Source organism: Aquarana catesbeiana, linkage group LG12 (genome assembly GCF_042186555.1).
Source record: "Aquarana catesbeiana isolate 2022-GZ linkage group LG12, ASM4218655v1, whole genome shotgun sequence".
Classification (NCBI taxonomy): domain Eukaryota; kingdom Metazoa; phylum Chordata; class Amphibia; order Anura; family Ranidae; genus Aquarana; species Aquarana catesbeiana.
Window position 1 is genome coordinate 68,210,681 of NC_133335.1, and position 8,885 is coordinate 68,219,565.

The following is an 8,885-nucleotide window of genomic DNA, read 5'->3' on the forward strand; positions in this document are numbered from 1 at the left end:
CTTTTTCTTCTTCCCAAGATATGGCTTCCATTACTGCTCTAGTGATAAGTTCCACTAAGGCAAGGTTGAATCCAGTAGAATAGGTTTGCACTGGACCTTCCAAATCAGAACTATCTATGTCTGCTGCCTCTGCAGCCATCTGTCAGGAAGTTGATGGGGTGGACAAGATTGGTTGAATAGACTGAAATGACCAGGAGCAAAATCTCTAGTGGATTCTTGGACTGTTTGCCTTTAAAAGAATGCCCTTCTCTGGGTTTTGCTACTTTCTTTGGTAGCTTTTCTATTGAAGAATCTTTAGTTACAATTTTCAAGATATAAGAATATAATACCAAAGTATTTCTGACAAACTAGCCTTTTATGTAATGTCAAGGCTTCACACACTCAGCCAGTGGCGGCCCGTCCATACGGAGTGCAGGAGCACTGCCCCCCCAATCCATGTGCCTGGCCCCTAATCTACACGCAGGGTGCCGGATGCATGGATTCCAATGGGTTTTTTTTTTTTTTTTTTTAGAAGCACATGATTAGAGCCTGAGACCCATCACCCGATGGGCCTGAGAGGAGAAGCAATCTTATTGGCTGCCTAGGAGGCAGAGGGAGGAGACACACAGTGGAAGCCGCTGTGATGCAGAGGAGACGCAAGCGAAGCTGCCGCCCTGAGGAAGCGATGCTCGCGACCTAGATGGGGTAAGTGCGGGGCTTGCATTGTTTGCCCCCCCCCCCAAAAAAAATTATACCACCAGCTGCCACTGCACTTAGCACTGATTTTTTTTTTGATAAGTGATTTTCTCATGCAAATGGCGAGGAGAAGGTGAGTGGTGCCGACGTCTCTCTATGGTAAGATCTTGAGTGATGTTCCTCTCTTGGCCAGGCAACTGAGTTAAAAGAAGGATGATTTTTGGCTGCTGATCAAGAAAGCACAGGTCATCAGTAGGGATACATACCCAGTAAGGTGCCACATAGGCCTATCATGCTTCTGCGACTGTCATATCTATCTTTTTTTTTTTTTTGATAACCAGCAATGCACATTTAACAAAAAAAAAATCAAGTTACCGCAGCATGGTTGAGCAGAAAAGCCACCAAAAAAAAAAACCTCTCATGATTCTGTTGGACATGTTTTCAGACTGAAAAGGACTGTAATGAATACCACCTTGCTCATTCCAGAGCTGTCAATTTTCTGCCTGAAAAGAAACCACTCTACAAACCATTTGAGAAAGTGGACCTCTACTATATAGTTGGTGGATCTTCAGAAGCCACAGGCACAATCCAAACTGCCGTCATGATTCTGGCATTCTGTGCTGCTGTGTTGTATCAGCAACAGCGATATAGAACTTCATAAATGTGATGGCACGTCTATTTAGAAGTGAGGTAGTGCTGCTCTGGCGAATTCCTGACAGCAATAATAAATCAGGGCCAGTCTGCCATAGAAAGCAGTGAAACACAGTGACTAACAGAAGGGAGCATAATATAGCTACACAAAATCTAACATGTTAATGTAGTGCTAACTATGGGCATTGACATTACATAGTTGTGTGTTTTGGTTACACTGTTGTGCTGTCTTTTGCAAATTGTTTTTACCTGCTGCAGAGATATATGAAAATAAATGCATCTACGTATATTTATAAAATGTCCTTGCCATACATACTGTATGGCCCCATGTGACTTTTTAGCTTAAAGTCCTACTGTTCATAAAGCAACATACCATATTCGTACATATGTAGCACTTTGCTCTTTTGTGCATTGCTTTACTGAATGAGCCCATATCTCCGGTGCATTATGATTGTATGGTGTTCTGCTACCCAGGGAACACTGTAGAAGTTGGGATCCAATGCTGAACAGCAGTTTTCATGGTGTGCCTTGTGCATTCATTTAAATTATTTCATATTTTATCACCAGCGTCAACCTAAAGCATACCTTGTGGGTGATGATTTCTTGCCACTGGTTTATAGTTCTATTGGATAAAGCCAACCTCATGTAACTGTACAACACTACTATCATCTAGTGAAATAATAATATAATGTCCGTGTTCATATACATTTTTGATTATATGTATCTGGTGGCTTCAGGTGACTCACTGACAGGTCAACCAAAGTCTCCAGAACTAAAGCAACACTGTGTGAAGGCCAGTGACCAATACATATCACAGAGGACTGCTCAGTTGAACAACTTGAAAAAGTATTCATACCCCTTGAAATTGTCCACATTTTGTCATGTCACAACCAAAAACGTAAATGTATTTTATGGGGATTTTATGTGATAGACCAACACAAAGTGGCACATAATTGTGAAGTGGAAGGAAAATGATAAATGGTTTCCAGTTTTTTTTAAAGAATATCTGAAAATCGTGGCGTGCATTTGTATTCAGTCCCTTTTACTCTGAAACCCCTAACTAAAATCTAGTGGAACCAATTGCCTTCAGAAGTTAATTAGTGAATATAGTCCACCTGTGTGTAATTTAATCTCAGTATAAATATAGCTGTTCTATGAAGCCCTCAGAGATTTGTAAGAGAACCTTAATGAACAAACAGCATCATGAAGGCCAAGGAACACACCAGTCAGGTCATGGATAAAGTTGTGGAGAAGTTTAAAACAGGGTTAGGTTAGAAAAAAAAATATCCCAAGCTTGGAACATCTCATGGAGCACTGTTCAATCCATCATCCGAAAATGGAAAGAGTATGGCACAACTGCAAACCTATCAAAACATGGCCGTCCACCTAAATTGACAGTCCGGGCAAGGAGAGCATTAATCGGAGAAGCAGCCAAGAGGCCCATGGTAACTCTGGAGGAGCTGTAGAGATCCACAGCTCAGGTAGGAGAATTTGTCCACAGGACAACTACTAGTCGTGTAATCCTCAAATCTGAACTTTATGAAAGAGTGGCAAGAAGAAAGCCATAAGAAGTCCCATTCGCAGTTTGTGAGAAGCCATGTGGGGGACACAGAAAACATGTGGAAGAAGGTGCTCTGGTCAGATGAGACCAAAATTGAACTTTTTGGCCTAAAAGCAAAACACTATGTGTGATGGAAAACTAACACTGCACATCACCCTGAACACACCACCCCCACAGTGAAACATGGTGGTGGCAGCATCATGTTGTGGGGATGCTTTTCTTCAGCAGGGACAGGGAAACTGGTCAGAGTTCAGGGGAAGATGGATGGAGCCAAATACAAGGCAATCTTAAAAGAAAACCTGTTATGCCGCATATACACGATCACACATTCCGACATCAAAATCCATGTTTTTTTTCCGACGGATGTTGGCTCAAACTTGTCTTGAATACACACGGTCACACAAATCTTGTCGGAAATTCCGATCGCCAAGAACGCGGTGACATACAACACGTACGACGAGCCAAGAAAAATGAAGTTCAATAGCCAGTGCAGCTCTTCTGCTTGATTTCGAGCATGCGTGGAACTTTGTGCGTCAGAATTGTGTACCCACGATCGGAATTTCCGACAACAAGCTCCCATAGAACATTTCCCATCGGAAAATCCGACCGTGTGTAAGCGGCAGTAGAGTCTGCAAAAGACTTGAGACGGGAGTGGAGGGTCACCTTCCCACAGGACAACAACCCTTAACATACAGCCAGAGCTACAATAGAATGGTTTAGATCAAAGCGTATTCATGTGTTGGAATGGCCAAGTCAAAGTCCAGACCTAAATCCATTTGAGAATCTGTGGCAAGACTTGAAATTTGCTGTTCACAGACGCCGTCCATCTTATCTGACAGAGCTTGAGCTATTTTGCAAAGAATGGGCAGAAATGTCAGGCTCTAGATGGTGGTTCTACAAAGTATTGAGGGTATATCAGGGGGCTGAATACAAATGCATGCCACACTTTTCAGATATTTATTTGTAAAAAAACTCCAAAATGATTTATAATTTTCCTTCCACCTTGCAATTATGTGCCACTTTGTGTTGGTCTATCACAATAAAATACATTTAAGTTTTTGGTTCTTTTCAGGAGTGAATGTTGAAAGCTTCTTCTGTCACACTACCCCAGTTTTTATTTAAAAAAGAAGCGTGCTACAGAATTATGGTCCAGGTCTTCAATAGGTCTGCCATGAACAGACTTGATGGTCTTGTAGGGTTTGGGCCCCTTGCGCTAGCACACACAGTCTATCCCTCTCTGGTATAGACCTCATGTATCTGCTTGTGTCAGGGGTCTGTGTGTATTGGCATCTCCTGGGACCTAGGGTGTTTTGGAGGAAAATACATTCAAGCTATATAACATAAACTAGATGGCAAAGGACTAGCAGACACCACAGAATGGAACTCGACAAGTAATGTGAAACTAGAGCCATTTTCTCTTTATTTTGGATATATAGTAGGAAAGGGTTAGAACCTCTCAAATTGAACTGCCGGGTTAAAGCTGAACTCTGGGAAAACTAAGAGTCCTCCCTTGCAGCGGGGCTGCACCCAAACTGCAAGTATTTACTGCTTGCTTATATCCATTGGACTTGGCACAGAAAATTTATTTACCTGATCCTTTGCTCCCTTTACTCTGTAAAGCCTTGTACACGCTTTTTTTATTTTCATTCAACCCAGTGGCCTAAATGAAAAAAACCTGGCAGCTCAGGTTGCAGCCGCTGTACTAATATTCCGATGTTAGTACAGTGATCTCCCCTGCTGTTCTCTTGTGTTCTTACAGGGGGATGGCCCAGCGCCAGAACACTCCGGTCAGCGCTCTCAGCTATTGGCTGAGAGCACTGATTGGGAGCCAGTCGCCCAACATTCTGGCCCGTGTACGGGGCTTTAGACTGGTCCCTGCAGTCTTTTCTGCCCTATGTTCTGGTGGTTTAAGGTAATTTGAAGTCATCAAAACTGATGCATGGTCCATAGCCCTGGATTGGATGAGAGGACGCAGAGAGACTGTCCCACTGGCGGAGCGTATGGTGTGCCGTCTTCCCGGGGAGCAGAAGATCAGATAAGTAAAAGTTATTTTCCTGTCCCCTAGATATAAATCAGCAGTTATTGCTTGTAGAGTAACAAAGCAGGGTGCTCCAGTGGCATCTGTAGCTCCAGTGGCATCTGTAGCTCCAAGGCTGAGGGATGTCACGGCAGGCACATCAGCGGGATATGTCCACAGGGCACGTCAGACGCTGGAGAGTGATGGGCGTGGCTACATCGCTCGCGTTCAGAGCATGCGTGCTCCTTCGTCAGATGCCCAGCTCGGAACCGAAGGACCACCCAGGACAGCTGAAGAGACCCAAAATTCTATCCAGTGCCTATCACCATTTGTCACAATGTGAGTGCATCTTAAAGATAATTAAAGCTGTATATTTTTTATCATTTACTACACTTAGAACAGCGCTGCTCTTTCTCTGCTTTGTTTCTCGCTTCTGCTCTCCTGAGCTGGCTGGACCCAAAAGGAAAATGGATCTAAAAATGCTCCTAACTAAAAACTGGATGCAACCATTATTATCACCGTTGACACTTTTTTTTGCCCATCCACTTATTTATATAAGACAATTCTCATTTTCAGTTGTGTCACAAGATACAGTAGATAGTGTAAAAAAAATCTGCTCAACAGCAATAAACACCTTAGAGAATTTCTAACCCTTCCCCACTCTATCCAATATAAAAAAAAGGCTTTTCCAGTATAAAGCAAAAAACCACAACATGACTGTGAGACCCTCCATCTACAAACAGAACAATAATAATATTGCAATGTTTGATTCTGCAGAGACAGGTATTCTACTTCAACTGAAAAAGAGGCTGCAAGAGGCTAAGACCTTTTTTGGCAGCCTTGTATATCACACTGTATGTAAGAAGAACACCCTGGGTCTAAGTTACACAAAACTAACAACATAGGGACAGCTGCTCAACATTCCCCCAGTGCCGTTTGAAAAAGCTGATTCATTGCTTTGTGGCAACAGAGGCAGTTCCCTTTTCAAGTACTTTACTAAATAAGGGCCTGGATTATGATGCATGTACAGCCTTGGCCAAAAGTTTTGAGAATGACACAAATATTCATTTTCACCAAGTCTGCTGCTTCAGTGTTTTTAAATCTTTTGTCAGATGTTACTATGGTATACTGAAGTATATTTGTAGTCAGAGTCTTCGAGTGAGAAAGTGATACTCCTAAGCACCAAGACCTGAGGTGTGCCTTGGCCTGACTGGTCAGTATGCCTGAAAAGAGGACATACCCTGAATGTAAGAAAAAGTATTATGAGTATGTATGAAGATTGGGGGAAACGGGTGGGTGGGAACCCAGAAACGCAGACGAGCCCTGGCCTGACAGAGGAGGAGGCTTAAATAGCCCTCTCAGACCCCTCCCACAAATACAGGCTAGCCTCCGGCTAGCCTTTACACTTGTAGTCAGAGTCTTCGAGTGAGAAAGTGATACCCCTAAGCACCAAGGCCTGAGGTGTGCTTTGGCCTGACTGGTCAGTATGCCTGAAAAGAGGGCAAAAACACAAATTTAGGTGAAGAAGGGAAGGTAACAATCCATCAAGTGGAGTAGCGCGCACCCGGATGGCAACAGTATATATCCGATAAGTGTCCGCTATGACAGGAGAAACCCCCCCGACTCCTGACTTGGTGATGAGACAGAACCCCCTATAGAACCTGCGAAGCTACCCAGAACCCAACTAAACGTCCCGTGAACGATTGGACAGAGCCTGAAGCCCAAGACGACCCAGACATGAGAATGAACTGCTTGTGAATGAGAGGATGCGTGGGGGAAGGGGAGCCATGGCTGTCCCGAGGAGCCCCTGCAAAATGATAGCCGAGAAGATCGAAACTTCAACTGGACACCAGTGAAGTGCTCAGTGAAACCCCCCCCAGCCCTGGCCTACCCATACTGGTATGGGAAAGTGCGAGGGTGAGTGCCAAAGGACAACTGGCAGGCGTTGAAAATGCTAAATACCTGAAGGATGTGATGGAGTAGGTGGATGAGGCCCATGCACCATGGCAATAAGCATTGACAACATGGAGAAACCATGCCAGACACAGAATACTGATTCGATTGGGTCATGCTTCAGCCTGTGACCTGGCAGCCGAGTCCGAATCCTGAACCGAGGAAAGAGGGCCAGACTCCACCCCGGGGAAATAAGTCCCATGGCATGAAACAGTCATACCCAAAGTGACTGAAACCCCCCTACCTGGAACCGGCTGGGGAACGGAAAAGATGACTGGACTGACGTCCCTGAGCAGTCTTCCAGGCCACATCCTAGACAAGAGATCAGGGCTGAGAGTGGAATCCAGAATCATGACGTTTTCCCAAACCTACCACTTAAGGACCAACAAGGGGATGATGAATGCCAATACAGCCTAACCTGAGAACATGAACAAGAGAAATGACAGACAACAAGACATGAGAACAACGCCCCTCTGTGTCTACCTAAGTATGAGAACATGAGCAGAAATGTCAAGACCACTGCGCGTGAATGAACCTGACGACGGACCCCCCCCCTTATGTAAGTAGTGAGTGAGCCCGAGTAACCTGCCGCGTAGAGACAGGTAATTAACTAAAAACTCAGGGCTGGTGTACCCACAGACCATGGTGGGTAATCATACAGGTGTGGTGAATGAACGTGCATCGTATGACGTATGTTATACGGGCGAGAAGATTGTGGTCAACAATCATTAACAAACAAATCCTCAGCCCATATGGATCTGTAGACGTGACAGATCCTGACATGTGAGCCCTAGCTAACTGACCCAGGTACAAACATGAACAAAAAACGATGAGACATGACAAACAACGAAGATGAAAACAGCTACCGGAGTATATGCCGTGACTGAACAACAATGCCCCTCTGAGAAATGCTGAGGCTGAAATGCTATGGCAGAAATGCTGAGACTGAACACTGAGGCAGAAACGTTATGACAAAAATCTTGGGGCAGAAACACAAGGACAGCAACGCTATGACAGAAAATGCTATGACAGAAATGCTGAAACTAAATGCTGAGACAGAAAAGTAATGACAGAAAAACCTGGGGCAGAAATGCAATGACAAAAACGCTGAGGCAGAAATGCAATGAAAGAAACGCTGAGGCAGAAATGCCATGACAGAAACCCTGAGGCAGAAATGCCATGACAGCAACCTTGAGGCAGAAATACCATGACAGAAACCCTGAGGCAGAAATACCATGACAGAAACGCTGAGGCAGAAATGCCATGACAGAAAATCCTGGGGCAGAAACGCTCTGACAGAACGCTGGGGCAGAAATGCGATGACAGAAATCCTGGGGCAGAAACGCTGAGGCAGAAATGCCATGACAGAAACGCAATGACAGAAACGCTGAGACTGAAATACTGATGGCAGAAATGCAAAGACAGAATCCTGGGGCAGAAACGCTATGACAGAAAACGCCATGACAGAAATCCTGGGGCAGAGATGCTATGACAGAAATCCTGGGGCAGAAACGCTATGACAGAAATCCTGGGACAGAAACGCTATGACAGAAATGCCGAGACTGTACGCCGAGACAGAAATGCCAGGGCAGAAGGCTATGACAGAAATGCTAGGGCAGCACACTGAGACGGAAATGCTGAACGCTAATGACAGAAATGCTAGGGCAGAACGCTAAGACAGAAATGCTGGGCAGAACGTTAAGACAGAAATGCTGAACGCTATGACAGAAATGCCGAGACTGTACGCCGAGACAGAAATGCCGGGGCAGAAGGCTATGACAGAAATGCTAGGGCAGCACGCTGAGACGGAAATGCTGAACGCTAATGACAGAAATGCTAGGGCAGAACGCTAAGACAGAAATGCTGGGCAGAACGTTAAGACAGAAATGCTGAACGCTATGACAGAAATGCTGAACGCTATGACAGAAATGCTGCGCAGAACGCTATCACAGAAATGCTGGGCAGAACGCTATGACAGAAATGCTGGGCAGAACGCTATGACAGAAATGCTGAACACTATGACAGAAA